We start from the raw sequence: 18,671 nt of genomic DNA on the forward strand, positions 1-18,671 counted from the left end.
GGCGAGATTTTTACTGCAAGCAAAGAGACCAAACGTGAACTATATGGGGCTCGTGGGCTCCTTATTTCCGCGACAGATAACGTGGCCGGTCTGAAGCGTAGCATCGCGTTCGACGGGAATTGTACATTTGCGTTTCTTTAGAAAGGCCAATAAATGTGCTCAACCACTCTACAGGCTCATAGGCCACCTGCTTGCTGAGACAGGCTTGTTTCTTTGACCCCTCCTCCATCCCCAGCCGCTGCGTCACCTACAGGTACGGGAAAGTGCCAAAATCAGCTGTGTGGTGTAGGACCTAGCTGGCGCTTTACAGGAAAGCAAGGAAGGAGAAAAGCATCGTGTGGCAGCAGAAAATATATTTGATGGTGACGAAGACAGTACATAGTACTGCGGGAGAGGCAGTTTGGCATGGCTGTGAGGGGTCAGTCAACTTTTGCTGACGACTCTACGCTCCCGATACTGCCTGTTGAATCTCTTCCTGATCATCAATAATTGTGTGAAGCAAATATAATAATTATGTGGAGAAAGGCCACACTAATCTTACAGGTTTTGAACAGCGCTACTGGTTGCCTGAGCGAACCATAAGATAACATTAGATCTATGTTAGCGTAGCAGCAGGGTAAAGGGAAATAGCGTTACCATTCAGCAAACGAACTTTGCATAAAGTGGGTTTTCGTATAGCTGGCATCGTAGTTTCATTGCGGAAGGCTATTCAATTAGGCCTTAAATGTCACATGCCTAATGATTTTACCTATTCGCCAACCTTTGCGCGTGCGTCAGGAAAGTTGGAGAGGGTGCGCAATGACAGCGGGAAGCACGTTCTATTTGTACCTTCCACATCTGCTGATGCGCGGCAAAATGAGTACAATGGCCTCAAAGATCGTCCGATATGAAAGGCCACATGCTGTCGCACTCAGCTCTCGGCTTCGCGGATAGGTGGCGCTGCCATCAAGAAAATTTTATGTATTTGTTTATTCATTTTTTTCTGTGATCCATTTATTGAATCTTACTGCCAGGGTATAAGGCTCAAAGGCAAAGCCAAACATCGTCGTCCTCATCGTCACTCTCTTTAGGCCTCGACGCGTTCGAAATGAGAGGCTATCTCGAAAGCTCCGCCATGTAATCGTAGTACTCTGTCATCGAAGCGACCTGAGACTAAGGGAAAGCCGTTTAACCCTTTAAGGACAAAACATGTATATACCCAGAAAAAAATGTTTATTTCTTTCTAAATACGCAAAACATCACGAATAAGTGTAATCAAGAAAACGAAAAAAATATATTGCAGGAATTTTTGCAGCAATAGGGAGAACACCCCAGGCAGGAAACTGGAAGTGGGCTTCCCTTCAACATGCCTAAAGCTTCGCTTTCCATTTGCATATATAGGTCTCATGATATGTGAACCATGTGTGTACATTCCATTTGCTTTATGTCACATGTGTGACACGTCTGCAGCTAGATATGTTGTATCGGCCTGTTTCCTCTGCCCTTGCTTTAACAAGACAACGAGTAGCATGCCAAAGTTCTAGTTCCTCGTCCAGTGTTCCTGCTCCAACCAACAAATGACTTTTGCTTCCTGTCATTCGGTGTTGGCCGAAGACACTTAGCCAGAAACGTCGTAATCAATGCTGAAACTCGACAAGAAAAAAATTCTTTTTTTTTTGTAAGTTGCCTATAGGCAACGCTCGTCAATAAAGGTTAAAGAGTGATTTTCTACTATCGAAGTTAATTCTAGAAAAAGTATACACAATTCAGTTTGAACCTGAGGGCTCGGACCTCCGTCATGTGTTACGTAAACCAGACCGCGGAAACTCGCCATACTCCCTTGGGGCACTCGGTCTCATGCCGACACTACACTGTTCTTGTATATGCTCCCGCAGGGAGCAAGAGTTATGCACAACTTTTATGGCGCCGCTCGCACCACTATTCGCCAAGCGCTACCATGCTGCCGCCATACGGTGCTGCAAAATGACGTCAAATGTTCAATTGCACCGCTGAAACGCCAACTTTACGGGCGCGACGCCGACTCGTCGCATTCGTAAGTGCCATTGGCATTGCAATCAGAGGACCGTCGAGCTTGCGTTGCATTCATCGGCTCTCGGTCGCAGGTACGGTATTCGACGATATGAAGTTAAGGACTTTGGTGAAGTGAAACGAAACATCATATTGGCACTTGTATACCAGCAACATGGCCACAATTAGTACATGACCGGGGTAGTTGGAGAAGTATGGGAGAGGCCTTTGCCCTGCAGTGGGCGTAACTAGGCTGATGATGACGATGACGATGATGATGACGATGATGATGATGATGATGATGATGATGATGATTGGGTGCACCGTACCAAATTGCGCAAACAGCACGAAAGGTGGCAAGCATTTTACGCGGTGCCGTGCTGACGGACCGACGTCCACCAGCGACTGGTATGGCTACTCTGTATGAACCGAGATCAGCCGGCTCCGAAAGGGAAGGATATGCGAGGTGCGTTCGCCTTGTTTACAGAGGTGAGTTCGCCTTGTTTACACTAAATCAACATATCAACACCCGTTAACGGTGAGATGCGTACACCTGACACGAAAGGTTGTTCACTTGTACGATTTTCGGCATATACGCGCAGCGCGACGCAGACGCGCGACAAAGTCTGTGTCACGCTGCACATATACGCCAAGAATGTTAACTTACCAATCGCCCAGTTCGCTGTGTTGCTTGCACGATTGTATTGTTGTGAGCATGCGGGTAAATGACAGTGTGTTCAAAACTGAGGAATTACTAGAATATACATGTTAACCGCTGCACCTTGGTTTTTCTCTCCTCTGTTTATTTTATTTTTTGTCTGCGTTCTGATTTTCCATGTAACATTGATTGATATGCCACTGCTCATTGTTTTGAAGTAAGCGAAACCTCGGGCGCTCCCGCTTATGAGACAGGTGCGATAGCTTCAGCATTTATCGGCTGCAATGTGTTGCTTGTTTGATCGGCCTTAGTCGACGTGAGGAATGTAAAATTCTGCCTGTATGTTTAATAAGTGCTGTGTTATGGTAAATTCACCTGGGTATAGTATGAAGAGATCAAGAAATATGCGTTGTCATGTTCCAGTCAGCGATGTGCGAATAATTACTTTGAACATTTGCCATCTTGACGAGATTAGTGCAATAAAAATAACATGTTGTCATTCTTGATAGCTTGTTACCTTTCCAGCTGCTTCGAATGTCCCCCAAGTGTTTAAGAACTAGCACTCTTGCCCTGCTGTCAGCAGCCATTGGTCATCCATTCCCTTCTACGAAATAAATTTGATGTAGAAGCTCGTGCATCTTGAATATTTTACCACTTGTAGATTTGCTGCTACAAAGCAGATGTTTAGTCTCCGGTATGAATGAATCGTAAAAATAAACTTCGCATAAAATGTGCGTGTGTGAACACTTGGAATTTGTTTAAATCTACGTGTCTGCACCGCGTATATCGGAAACGTGCAGCTGCTGTGAACGACGGTTAGTGGTACATGACGCTGTGGTAACGATCACTGACATAACTGCAGGTACGATAGCTCTGTTATCGACGATCATTAATGGGCTGGTTCCGGCAGGCAAAATGCACTCACATAATGGTCCACCACGCGTGCGTAAAGTTTTCTGTAAACACCTTTTAAAACATTTCTTGCGTTCCGGCCTCGGGGAGAGAACTTCATGTGCATGCTGAAAAACATTGCACCGCTTTTTGTTGCAAGGTACCGAACGTTTCAACGCGAACTTGTGAGCTGTTCGAGCCAGAGGCGTAGGGAGGATATTATTTCGGAGGATCGAGGGGGGTCCTATTTCCAATTTGTGCGTTCGTGCGTGTGTGTGTGTATGTGCGTGTACATACATCTACATACAAACTAAAAATTTCGGGCGTTTGGAACCCTACTCCCTCAGGCTACGCGAATGCTTCGAGTGTAGTCTGCATTAAAAACTACCATCTAGCTCAGCGCTTGCGAGCAATTGCGGCATGTAGTTCGCAACTAGCAGACAAAAAAGCAAAATGGAACACCGCGCGGTATTTGCCTCTTGCGCGCGCAAGGGGTGGCTTCATTGCATAGCTGCAACATAATGGTGGCCCTATGCGCAACTTTGCTCCCTGCGGGAGCATATAAAGGAACACTAGCCGATACGCGGCGGCAGTGCTGCTTTTACGTAACACTGGCGGTTGCGGGATATCCAACTAGAAATAATTCACAAACAAAACAATGCCTCCATGACATCACTGATGAGGTCAGAAAGTGTAGGAAGAGGGCGCGCCGCCAGTCCCATGCAAGTGCAGTTCGCATGAAAGCTGGCCGCGCAGCGACATTGGCCAAGTCGCGGAGCAGAACCCCCTGAAGTGTGCCGCGTTTACGAAGCACTTTTTTTTCAGTCGCGCTTACTTTGGAAGCTTGTATTCGTTTTTTAAAACACTGGGACAGCGCTCGTGCACACCAGCGCCAAGCAATTATAATATGAAAAATATTTATATTGCAAACCATCGTTAACTACCAATATTGCCAGGTAACATATTCACATTTCGTCATTTCGTGAACGTAGTCGCTTTGAAATTCCTAACTTGTGGTTAAGTTTAGGGCTACATTTCATCTAGTCCCCACATATAAGGCGGGGGGGGGGGGGGGGGTTGTATAAAGAAAATAACTTCCTGGCACCACCAATTGTTATTTTTGTTCGTGTGTTGTGCAGTTGTTCAACTAAAGCTGACCGATTTCTCAATTAGGCAAAACTGAACACAAGTAAAGGTTGAACGTTTTTGTTTTTATTCACACATTGCGTACTGGGAAAAGACTCACCTCCACGCAGTGAAAAAGTGTCAATCTGCAAAAGCAATTTTCATCCACAACTGAAATATATACATAATGAGCGAAAATATATTCAAGAAGATAAGAACGAATGCAAAAATTAACCGTCATGGGCTGATCACACGGAACTTGACTATCACGTATGTTATGATGGCGATACATTTTGTGGCTAACAGAAAGAAGGTAGGGTACAATACATGTATTTTGTTGACAGTAGGAGAAGTAAGGATCCACAGAATTTTAAACTGGCTATATACATCTGCATGAACAGGAAGTAGCCTGCAATTGCTCGCATATTTGAACTACTTGCCGAATGAGGGAGCATATTTCTGCAAGCGCATATAATCTGCCTGTCGTCATACTTTGCACCATATTTATATATGCAGAAAAGCCTGGCGAGTATTAGGGCACTATTTTGGTAAGCAACGCAACGAACTACCCATTCATAAAAAAAACCGAATGACACTCTTCATCGCAAGGGCTATTACAAGTTCATACTTAATTAACATTAAATACTCTATACTTGTATTACTAAAGTTATTAAATACATTTTGCCTGCAAAACAAATCAGATTGCGCTTCGTCTATAACACAGGTGCTTAAAAACTTGCCCACACTGAAGCTGAGCCTAAAGCAAGGTAACTGAGCGTATGCTACCATCTACGCTCCAAAATTCAGATAAAATAGAGAGCTTCAACCTTCTTCAGTACGATATCTTAGTAATAGTGCATCATAACGCAACAAGAAATTATGTGCGTGCATCCTTTTGCTGTCAATGCTCTTGAAATTTGATGAAACATCATGGATCTGTCTTTTTTTTCTTTACTTTAGCCTTGGCTATATGTGTCGACAAACAGTGCGCAAAATGTATAGCCCAACAAACACGCACCTAAGCCATTCAGTACAAGTATTTCACCGACAGTAGATGGGCTACCGTCATGACGAATGGGCCGAGTGACACTGCTCCTATGTCAGTCAACTGAGGCTTGCACCGAACTCGTTTACTCATGCAAAATGAATATCTGCTCAGAAAATAAAGTGAAATACTTTTTCTTACCTGCTGTCATTACGAGACCTGAAAATATTCGCAGAACTGGAATTCCCGGTGTTAGAACACCACATGGCGGCGACACACATGTAACACGCCGATATAGCCATCTTCTACTGATGCTTGGTTGATCTGGTTTCCTGCGTCTTCCGTTCGTTGCACGCCTGATCAAGCTTCTCTGTCTTATCTTTTCCATTGTCACACTTGGGACGACAATCGAAGCAGATGCCCAAGCGCGATCCGACTTGTGATATCACTGAGCGAGTGGCAAGGTTGAGCGGAGGTAAGCTCGACGGACGCACGAAGACAACCACTTCCTGAGCTTCGTTCCATTTAAAATTCCCAAGAAGAGAAATAAAACAATAGGTTCAGATGACCGGCAATCCGGAGTCCTAGGGCCGCTATCTTGTACACGTTCGAAAAGCCGACGTTTGATTTCACCTCATGCGATTGGACTAGATTGGCCTGGGCTGCGATATCGGCGCGGCCTGCGCAATCGCGCGAGGCGAAATCGAACGTCGGCTTTTCGAACGTGTACAAGATAGCGGCCCTAGGGTGCGATCTTGTACGCGTTCCAAACTCGAACGGAGGCGGTCCGTTCTTTCCGTCGCGAAATTGGCGTTCCGTTCCGTTGCGTTCGTCCGATAGCAGACAACACGGAATGATTGACAGCAGATATCACTTCGCAATTGACGTCATGGCGTTCGACACCGTTCAAACTGACCAAGCGTGTGCGGCTCGGTGGAACGGACCGCCTCCGTTCTATTTTGGAACGCGTACAAGATCGCACCCCTAATGTCCGGAGCGTGCATGTTACTTCAAACCGAAATTTGCCCTCGCCTTCCCGGGGTTGCGTAAACTACGTAAACCATGCAGAAGACGGTAACATTTAATCTGAGAAATAGTTTGCGTAAACTGAATGCTATGGGTCGGTTAAGGTTTTGCGCATGCGCTTCTCGATCTGGCTGTTCTACCTAGCTCGCTATTAGGCTAGACACGCTACACAAAAACTATCCGCTGGCGATTGCCTCCTTAATGCATGCGCACATGAATCCGCCATTCTGTAACACATTTACTCTATGTACGCCCCACACAAAGCCCCAAACGTGCAGTCATGCCTCAGTATAGTTAGCACGTCTATCCAGTAGCGACGTCTGGCTGTGTAGAAACGCGCGAGTTCGATAACCAGATGAACCGGTCATGAATGATCCGTTTTCTTCACCCAATGGCGAAGAGATTACCTGTCACAAAAACAACACCGCCCGTGTTGTTTTTGTGCTCTCTTCCGCTGTCCCCGTCTTCATTTGCGGTCCATATGATATGCAGTAAACACCAACTAGGTCAAACTGGAGTTCTTCTGGATTTCCTGCCGCCCACGCATACCTCAGCGCACGCAAAAGGGTCAACAGCTGCCAGCAAGTGCTTAAGTTTTCTGTTGTTTCATAATTGACGCATGCACTGACGAGGGCTGAACTAATTCCCCACTTTTTCGCTTTACTAACGTCACTGCGTTGCTGGACTGTTGCGTACACTGTTGCGCGAACCACAAGTATTCCGTGAGTCCGCGATGATTTTCGCTTCCTCGCTTGTTCAATACGGTCATAGTCTTACAGCGGTCCTCAATCACATTTTATTGAAACGTGAGACAACGCTGCCGTGAGTGGGGTACATTTAAAAGAATATATTCCAGGGGATTTTTTTTGAGACTGACCAAATATGAATGGAGGTATCATGGGTAAAATATCTTTGCTTTCACCATCCACCCTCCACTCATCCATCGTTCTAAGCGGAGGCGGCACCGGTAGCCTTTGTTTGGCTTTCACGCTTTTTTTTTTTTACAGCGAGAGCACTTAAAATCTAAAAGCAGGGTTTGGTTTGTCCGTTCATCGGTCTATCTGTGCATCAGTTCTCTCTTTGTTTTGCGTCGACGGCATCGTCGTCATCCTCATTAAGCTAATCCTGAGCGTTGGCTTGCCATAACAAGAAGAAAAAAACTTTGCACCGGTTCTGCATTACTCGCGCCGCACGCAACAGAAGTGTTTACCTGATGGAAGGCCTGGTTGCACGCTTCGTTTTTCTTGTTTTTCTATTTGTTGTAATAATATGAACTGAAAATTGTTGGCACTATTATTGGTGCCGGCTACTCCTTTTCTCAGGGCAAGCAAAACATGAGCACCAAAAAGTGATCTTCACTGGTAACAATCAAATAGTACTCACATTTGCAATGTTCTACCTACAGAACAAAGAAGGACACTAATGGTATCTTCGACTGTCGCCTCCATCCCCCGGAGCATTGTCGGGCAGATCCGGCGTTCCCTTAGCTGAGAGGTAGAGGACAAGCGCGAAAGCCGAACGTGCGACTCGCTCTCGGAGGAGGAAATGGCAGATGCGAAACCACGTGACTACTGCCAACGTCCGATGTTTCGTCTATCCAAAGCTCCCGGGATGCCGGGAAAACCGGCGGACGCGCCGGTTGGACGAGCCTTCGTTGAGACGCCAGCATGCAAGTGGCCTAGGTTGCAGTGGGCCGTCGCCAACAGCAGTGATGCGGCGCTGTGATGACGTATCAATCTCGACGACTGCTCTGACGGCAGAGCTCGGAGCACCTCAGAGCGCCCAAAGATGGAGGAGAGCAATCGACAAGAACTAGCCGGACGCAGGGCGGGCACCCTGTTTCAACCAGCCGAAGACAACGCCGCTCGCGAGACCAGAGCGCTCAGAAACGACCAGCCGAAGATAGTATAAAAGGTATGCACAGTCTCATAAATGAATGAAAGCGCACGAAAGGGTCTTTCTCTAGCAACTTGCGCACGTCGCTACGTTGAGATTGTGGTGATGTTCTTCGCATAGTTGTCTGCTCAGCTTTTCCTCGTTGGTTATAGCGAGAAAAAAAAAGCAAGCGAATCATGCAGAATACGAAACAGATAGGCGCTCGCGCGCCGCTACTCAAGCGCTCCCAAGTGAATAGACACGGATACACGGCTTTAGTAGTGGCGGCCGCTCGATACAGGGCTTCACGCTATGTGATGGTCGCGGCATCATGGGACCACGCCGCTGACGCATTGATAACCGCAGCAGAGCTGTAGGGCGGAAGAGAGGGGTGATTTGGAAGCCGAGAAACCGTGACGGCGCACTTAGGACTGTAATTCTGCGCACTCATCTTGTTCTGTAGATAGGTGCACCCGGAACGTATGTTTCATTTGTTCCCTTTGGCAATAGAAACAAAGCTTGTGCAGGCTATGTCCATCTAATGCATTTTGGTGGATCTGTACACCCAGCATATGCTGTTGTCGACTACAGACATCATTATTACTTGACGTGTCAGTGCGTACATAATAACGGGATATCTCAATGGTACCACGCCAGTGCCGTTCTCTTCAAGAAGGCAGTCACGCCCTTCACGAATGATCAGAAGGCTTAAATGATCCTGGCTCTGAGGGCGGCGCACGGCGACAAGAGGAAGGCAGCCAAGCTATTCCGGATGTGGCATTGTGGAGGACGCCCTAGTCCATCAACAATACTTATAACGTACGAAGTCCTCTGCGAGACGGGCAGCTTATAACGAGAAACCGCCGCTGGACTGCGACGGTAGTTGAAGAAGCGGAAACGGACGTTTTGGCATTCTTTGCTGCTCACCCTCACGGTAGTGTGCGCGTCGCCAGTGCGGAGGCCGAAACCTCAAGGTCATCGATGTGAAGGAGTTAAAAAAAGGCCAAATGCACCCGTACCATGTGCATCCACATCAAAAACTTTAAGACTGAGATTTTGAAAACAGACTTGACTTTGCCAATTGGACTTTCACGAAATGTGAAGAACCGTACTTTCTCATTCGCGTCCTTTGGATGGATGAGGCTAACTTCTCCACAAACACACAAGTTAATCTTCGCAACGTGCACTACTGGAGTGATAGGAATCCCCACTGGCTGACACAAACACGACACCAATACCAGTGGTCGTTTAATGTGTGGTGCGGTATTTTTGGTGGCAAAAGCATCGGGCGTATCTTTTTTTGACAACACACTATAACGACGCAATGCTATGTCAACGACATCCTCGAGGGCCCCGTGAATGACCTCTGTTGCAACGTTCCACTTGCGCACCTTCGAAACATCTGGTTTGAACAAGATGGTGCTTCTGCGCATAGTAGTAGTATCGAGCATGGCTCGACAAGCTTTTTCCTAGGCAGTGGATTGGCCGACTCGGACCTGTACCCTGGCCTGCAAGGTCGCCGGACATGACATAGCTGGACTTCTTGTGGGGCCACGTGAAATATCGTCTGTATAGCAGCGAAACTACCACACCGGACGTGCTAAGGACAAAAATAAGCAGAGCCTGCCACGAGATTGAAACGTCGTTTGTCAAATCTGCAACAGCACAAGTGTTGAAAAGAAGCAAGTGCTGTATTGCTTCAGACGGTGACCTGTTTCAGCATGTGCTATAAGTCTCGATGGAAATTAACCGCTCAAAACTGGTGTAAAACATGACTGTTTAACGCACCTTCTTGATGTCACCCTATCCTTACATAAAAAAAGCTTGTAGAAAGATAGAAATAGGTAAAAAAGTGTTTTGTTCTGCCTTTTTTGTGGAGTTTAGAGACAGAAAGGGCGAATGGCGAAACCAGTTGCACCTTTGGATGTTTCTTTGTGGGTGGCTGAGACGCCTTACGTGCTTTCGGTTTATTCTTTATTGAAATAAACTCCTGAGCAGCTCTTTTCTGTACTTCCGAGAGCTGTCTTTTTTTCGTGCTCTTTTGCACAAGGTTTTTTTAACATCGGTTGAATTTCTTTTGTAGCTTTGGTTCATGATTTGCGAAGGTTAAAGCTATCCCGAGTGCCTCATGATCGAGCACAACATTCTTGCGTCCGCAGATGCTGACGCTTATCGCAGCACGATAGTTAGGTATAGTTAGGTCGCGAAACCTCTCGAGCCATCCTACACGACGAAGTCTTGCACGATGCGGCGATAAACGAATGCAGCCTTATATCTTTTAAGGGTTGCTTGGAGGCCAATGCATTTCTCCGTTAAGTTCGGGAATTGATATCGCAAAACTGGTGTCATCCTCAGAATTCACTGCAAGTGGATCCGCCTTGTGAACTCCACGGCTAGAATTGGTAAATTGCAATATGGGCCATAGGGTAACTAGTTAAACGTAGCTATAATTATTTTTGTTAATTAGTCAATTATGCAGTTCAAATCTTTGTGCAAGTAGTGTCCGCCTCTTTGAGTAGACTAGCTTATGAACTAGAGTTGTGTTATCTACCACAGGCAACCTTCAAAAATTTTTGAAGGTGTTCGCTCGAACACCCGGTGTATAGTGTAAGAAACATGCAGTATTAAGCATAAATATACCACATTTTACAAAGTGCATCTACGCAATTTTACCCTTCCAGTAAGCGACAATTTTATCTATTGGAAACTCAGAACCCGTTACTTACACTGGCAATACTGTTCAAATAAATAAAGTTGGCTGCGGCTTTTTGGGTCGCGGATGCTATTTTGCTTGGTGCTGTGCCCAAATTTCTCGCTTGTGGCGTCGACTCGAGGTGTTTCGTCGAAATTGAAATGGTCATTGCTGCCGATTACCTTGTTCAGATAAATCTTAAGGATTTCAGCGATTAAATCGAGGAAATAGTTGCGCTGCACATTCATACATCCGGCCTGCCTTGTCAGCCACATCAGATTGTTTTTTTTTTGAAGAAAAAGAGGCTTTAAAATGAGCAGGAGGTTAAAGAAAGGAATTGTTTGTGCGTAGCGGGTATCTCTAAAAGGTGCAAGCACTTGTGCGTTGCATTGCTTCACTGATATATTAAGATACTTGACCGTTTTCGACCTTCCCAGGCAAGTGCGTGCTGCCGACTCGCGTTACAGTATATCACATAACATTCCGCAATATATAGGCAGTAACTTATGTCGTGCTTTCAGAAGCTAAATATGTATATTGTGAGCTGACATAACGAAGCTAAGAAATTTACCGATGGTTACGATGCTCCCTATAATGTGAAATATGAGCGCAGCTCTATGCACGTTTTCATTTCGCATTTTATTGCCTGGAGCGGACAGTCTGTGCCGTGCGGCACCTTTTAAATGGAGTGAAGTGTAGCGCGTCTGCCTCGCTAATCAGGATATCACGAGATGCAGCGCGTGAGTGACGCGTGGGTGACGCGTGGGTGCGATTCACAGTAGCCGCTGTAGACAGACTTCCGCTCACGCAGCACTTTGTTTCCATACAGACGGCGCGCGCTACTCTGGCACCACATCATAGCCATCGTCGGCGCACAACCCATCCTGCAAGGCACTAGGCTTTTCTGGTCACACATTCATTCCACCAACGAGGAGAGCGGCCCTTCGTCACGGGCAAGTGGTGTCACCAGTGTCAATGGCGACGACACCCAAGGGAGCATCACATCGAGCCTTACAGCCGCTCGCCATCGCCTTGCAGGATCCATGATACCCATCCCACACGCTGGTACCGCGGACTGACCTCAGCAGCAGACGTCACGGACAAGCGTAGCGCACCCAACCTCACAACGCCTTGCCCCTCCCCCCCCCCCCCCCCCCCCAGGAAGCACCGATGAGATCGCCAACGCGGCTGCGGATGCCGTGACCGTCGGTCACTCAGCGCATGCGCAGGTGGCCGACCTTCTGCCTTTCTCCCTCCTACCCTCTCTTTCTTTTAATCCCATGTCAGCCACCCTGCTGGCGCTGAGCCGTGCTCCCGCATGGGTTGCAGAAGATAGTGCCAGCCTTTCCTCCTTTCCCACAAGAGCCACTTCTCTGTCTCTCGTATATGACGCACTCCGGCGCGTATGTCTCGCGTCTCATGCTGTGAGCTGCTAGATTAGAAGAATGAACAATGACCGCCTTTACACTACTGTGAAGAGGGGTGCAAGCGAAGCTCGGGATCCGCGACTCTTCGTTGCCATAACGCCTCGGCTTCGCACTCTCTCACGGCGAGGTGGGCACATCGACGACGAGCCGACGACGACGAGCCCGATGACATAGACGAACGCCGCCTGTTCTTCAACTGAAGCATTACGCGTGGCCTGCTCCCACTGCCGTTCCTTCAGCGCAGCCTGCTCTTCAGCAAAATGAATCAAACGCAGCCTCCCCATCTGAGTGCCGGGCCTGAACTGGCGGGAAACAGCGGGCGCAAGGCAAGCGAACTTATGAGCAGACCCTTTCCCTCCTCAGGATGGAAGGGGACGCCTGTGATTGGATCGCGCCTTGCGCTGCGTCTACTTCTTCATGCATCTCAAACCCCACTTTAAAGTTCGCGTATGACAATTTTTCTCATCGGAAGGCACAGTTTGAGGAAAACGCAAATGATGGACCGAAAAGCCGAAACAGTTTTACTTACAAGGGTACATTTCGTCCAAATGACACAAGCACATCATAAAGCTGTTTTATAAAACAGCTTTATGATGTGCTCGATATACAACCCCACTAGCACCCCATTTTGGTGAGGTTCCTCTCCTTATCACCCTTCTAAAGTGAAACCAAATTTCCACCCGCAGTATGAACCACTCCTTTTCTTTGTGTGGCTTTCATTGTGACCTCCATTCTCTGACTAAGCACAACTGGTGAAATGTCGGGTTGAATGCTACTGTAATAAATACCACGAAATAAAAATCCAACTGTGGCTGAATCGGTTAGCGTGCTGGTCTCTCAGCCCGAAGGTCCGTGGTTCGAATGCGCACTCAGATAAGGTTTTTTTTTTTCGTCAACACCGACGCCGTCACGAGTGAGGAAATACAAGCTTCACCTGAGGAAGAGCTTAATCGGCTCCTGTCGTCGGTGTGAAAGTTCTCAGGTTTTCCGTTCGCTGACTCACGCATTATTGTAGTTTACCTAAACTCCGTCCCTATAACGTGGTGACTTGGATGGGATCGTACGGCGAGCACGACGTCATGGACGAGGCCACGGACGAGAAACCATAAACCAGCGCAGTGGGCCTCTCCACAGTGCAGATTCACCTGCCATCCTTTTGGCCACCAACATCCTGCAGCCTGGCATACTCAAGTAGAGGCATGTTCGACCTTCGGTGCATTACCTCGGTGCATTACCTCGGTGCATTACGCTGTTTCCGCACTCTCTACAGAGGTAGTTGAGGAGTTCCAAGAAGTTGTGGACGCACCCCACGACACCATCCCCAACGACCTCCTCAAAACGACGGCGCTGCAATGCAAGCCCGTGTCTGTGCGCAGGCGCCTGTAGAAGTTTCTTAACGAAGAGGCGCTCGGCGACCATCGACCGTCGGAACTTCTACGTCGTATGCAGCGGCTCCTCAGTGACTGTACGCTGGACGTAAACAGCCCGCTGCTGCGTGAACTGTGCTCTCAGCGCCTGCCGCAGAATTTGGTGGTTCCTTGTCTACCGCACCAGATGACATGTCCCTCGATAATCGTGCAGAGCTGGCCGACTGCATCACTGACTATTCAGCAACAATACTGTGGCACCAATGACCGTTCTGCTGTTGAACATCGATCGGCAGCCTGACCTTGAGCAAATTATTGACAAATTTGCTGAGATCATTACTACAGTACGCTGTCATCGCCCAACATCGTCAGCGCGACGGCGATTGCCGTTCCAGATTCCCTTCTCTGTTCAGCTCCCGTTCTGGCCCTCGTTGCGGCGCATACTGCTGGTATCCCAACAAGTTCAATACCAGCGCATGTCACTGCCGTTACCCATGCAGCTGGCATGGAAACATACCGCAGAGTCACTTATGGTGGCCGCTGTTTCTCGCCGTACAAGCCACCTGCCCTACGTCACTGACAGGACTGCCAGACAACGATTTCTCGCGGACACAGGTGCAGAGGTCAGCGTCGTTCCTGCCGTGCCACTAGACCGGCAGCGTGCCCAAAAAAGCCGCGCCCCTGCAAGCAGCAGCTAGAACGGTAATATTCAGCAAGATATACTTAGTGAAGGCCTGCCATCGTATCCCTGTCGAGCGAGCAGACATCCGAAAGAATGCGACTGCGGCACCATTTGGGCTTTTCGCGTATGTCCGCATGCCACTCGGGCTGAGAAACGCTGCTGAGACACTCCAGAAGTTTATCAGCGAGGTCACCGGTGGACTCCCCTTCGTCTTTACATACCTCGCTGACCTCCCGATGAGTAGTATTACCCCCGAACAGCATAGCAATCATTTCTGCCTGCTATTTTTTGGGCTCCAGGAATACGGACGTCTCATAAACCACGCAAAGTGTGTGTTTCGTGTGCACGACATTGAGTTCCTGGGACACCGCGTGACTCCCGTGGGAATAAGACCATTGGAAAAGAAAGTTGAAGCCTTTCTCGAGTTCCCTCGCCTAACGTTACTGCGAAAGCTCCGGGAGTTCCTCGGGCTACTCAATTTCCATCGTCGTTTTCTTCCCAACATCGCCCGAATTATTATACCACTGAGCAAGCTTCTCAAGACCACCAAAGCTCCTTCCGCTCCGGGCACTGTCCTGCACGTCCGACACCGAAGTGCCATTCCAAGCTTCCAGAAACGCATTGACAGATGCCATCCAGCTGGTGCATCTTCTTCATGTCGCCCCATTGCGTCTTATCGCCGATGCATCTAGTGCGGTGGCCGGCGCCATATTGCAACAGTTAAAGCGCAAGATCTGGTGCCCACTTGGGCTTTTCTCGCAGAATATTGAGCCTGCAGAAACGCGCTGCCGCGCGTTTACTTGCGAGCTGCTGGCGGTATAGTTAGGCCTTCGGCATTTCCGACACCTGCTGGAAAGAACAAGCTTTCACATCCTTCCAGATCACTGGCCTTTGACATTCACTTTTCGTGGTAATCCCAACACTTATACTGCATGAGAAATATGGCACTTCAATTTTATCTATGAGGTCACCGTGCACATAGGATTCATTGCAATAACAGCTGCCTTCTGCCGTATCGACGCAATATCTACGGCCACAGTTGAATTCGAAAAACTTGCCATGGCGCAGCGTTCAGACGTCGAGCTTCGGGACATCCGGTCCTCTGCTACGTCATCAGCGCTGTCCGACTTGTCCCTTCTATTTTCTTCAAGCGCTATCACTTGCGAAATGTCAAGAGGTCGAACAAACCCATTCGTTGCATTAAGACTCCGCCATCAAGTATTTGACAAGCTACATTGCGAAAGTCATCCCGGAGATGATGCCACCCAGCGTCTAATCACTTCTCACTTAGTGCCGCCGAGCGTGAACTCTGACCTGCGCCGCTTGGCTCGCGAATACCTTTCATTCTCAACGCACCAAGACGACACGACACACGAAGTCGCCAATTCACTAATTTTGTCTACCCGTCGCCCGGTTCGATCACATTCACATCGACATCCTTGGGCCTCGACCGAGGGTTTCGCTGCATACTCGCTTGTGTAAAACATTATACCCGTCGGCCTGAGGCATTTACTCTCACTGACATAATGGCACTTATAGTGGCTTCCGCATTTGTTTCTCCTCTCGTCCTGCCAGACGTGCGCTTCTCTTTAAAGGAAGATCTCAGCTGCACAGCTGCGGAGCTGGTCTATGGCACCATGCTGCGGTTTCCCGGTAAATTTTTCGCACCACCTACTGTTGCCACGCCCGACCCAGACAGCAATGTTCACCAGCTCTCCTGCTTGCCCGCTTGAGTTCCTGCCCTAGTAGGTTTGCCGACTCAAGTTATGTTTCTGTCAGCAAATACATGCCTACAGCGAGCCACGCTTTTTTACCGGGTAAATGCATCCTACCATCTCTAACGCCGCCCAATAACGGTCATTTCAAGGTACTCAAGCGGACACAAAAAGCTGCTACCTCAACACTGCCTCAACGGATGTGAGGAAGTCGTGGCGATAGGGTAAAGTAGCCTACCTAGCGACCTCGTCGTAATTATCCGCTTTGAACAACTTTACAACTGCTCAAACGACGAATCTACCCAATCGTCCGGTATCAAAGGCTCTTCTTGGGCGCTGCTGCACCGCTGCTCTTCTATAGAAGTAGATGTAGAACCTAGACGTTAGTGGCACATACCCACTGTGGTGGATTGGCCAAGAGCCCGGCAGTTCCACTTAAAAAAAAAATATCTAAAAGGGGCCGGGGTGCTCGAGCAGCCATCATCATCTTCCTCGGCTGCCTTTTATATATGTCGCACTCCGGCGCGTGTATCTAGTGCCTCGTGTTGCGAGATGCAAGATTAGAAGAATTAAAAGAAAACTGACAGTCACTTTAGCATATGCCAAAGAGGGTAAATGCGAAAGCGTTCGCCCTCAAGAGACGTTCATTAAGGTACTTGACATTCACATTCGAATGCATTGTTCCTTTTTATTACTTGTTTTCTCCCACGAAAGGTCGTGAGTTCGAGTGCCGTAATTAACGCTAGCTTAATTGACTGGGCCTTAATTAACTCCGCCCTATATTAACACCAAAGGTCATGGGTTCGACTCTCATATAAGCTCGAGTGTTCGACTCCCACCGTAGATAGTGGGTTCGAGTGCCTGAAATAACTCTATTCAAATTAACTTGCCTTTTTTGTAATGATGACTGGCATCGGAGCCCGCTGTGGAAGACGACGAGGATCTCGTCAGCAGTGGCAGGAGTGCGTGTCTGCGCGAAGCGAGCTGACATGACTTTCTGCACTGCACGCCGCGTTTTCAAGGCCACCGTCTGATGATGCATTTAAGGCTTTCACCTTAAGAGCTTCTTCAGCTCCTGTCATTGGTCCGAACGGTTCTCAGGTCTTTCGCTCGCTGACTCACGCATTGTTTTAGTGCATCTAACCTCGGTCCCTATAAAGATATTTCAAATACATAAAAAGAAATCAATGGCGTACTCGCTGGGATGAAACAAGTCGCGAGTGAAGTGTTTCGAACAAACCAGCATAGTATGAGTCACATTACCCGTTTTCCCAAATTTGTTATTCCTGACACTGGCCGATGCGCGTCATCTCCTTCTTTTTGGAAACGACGAAGTGATACATCGCTGACTTTCAACCGCGATAACACGCTTCTATAATGGTACACAACAAAACTCTTTCGGCATCCATCTTTCTTTCTTTTCCGGACTTGTGCGTGGTGACATTACCACGACTTGAGAGCTACGGGGCATTCAACGCATGCCGGAATAAGAGACCCTTTTTCGCTTCAAGCCTGAATCTGGATTGGGTGGCTCTCGGCGCTGCCACTAGGTGACGAGCGGTTACTTGGAGTTGCGAATAGTCTTCTGTTTTTCCCTTTAACTGTCAATCATACACCAGAAATTCTTCCATCCCATCAACAATAATCATTCGCTTTCATTAACTCGAAAAATATAATATTTGACTGAACTCAAATACGAATCTATAATTCGCACCCTTAGCGCATTAAATGAAAGTAGTATTTGCAAAGGTTCTTAGACCTTTTTCGTAAATATTTATCTAATAGTAACGGGGCATCTTCAGATGAACCATTTTTTATCATTGGTCCGTGGCCTATACAGGTACACAAAAGGTTATGTGCTTAAGATTGATAGAAGATAGATAGAGAGATAGATACAGTGAGCAGGAAGCTTCAGCACAAGAGAAAGAATTTCATGAAAGTTAACGTAGCTCTTGATATACTAAACCATTAAATTTTGAGCAAAACAGATTTGATTCCCAGACCTTGCTCTACTACACTTGACATTTCTGCGCAAATTGTTTTTACTTTTGCAGGGCCTGTCAGCCAGACCTTGTGGAGCAGTTCTTAAACATAGCGCACTTTTTCCGAGCTCTACCAGGAGTGTCAATGGTCATTCGTGATAAGCTGTTAATTATTACACTTTAGTGCGGTGTTAATTTGAGCATTCACTTATGCGGCACCCCTCTTGAGTAATAGTACA

Source organism: Dermacentor albipictus, chromosome 1 (assembly GCF_038994185.2).
Source record: "Dermacentor albipictus isolate Rhodes 1998 colony chromosome 1, USDA_Dalb.pri_finalv2, whole genome shotgun sequence".
Classification (NCBI taxonomy): domain Eukaryota; kingdom Metazoa; phylum Arthropoda; class Arachnida; order Ixodida; family Ixodidae; genus Dermacentor; species Dermacentor albipictus.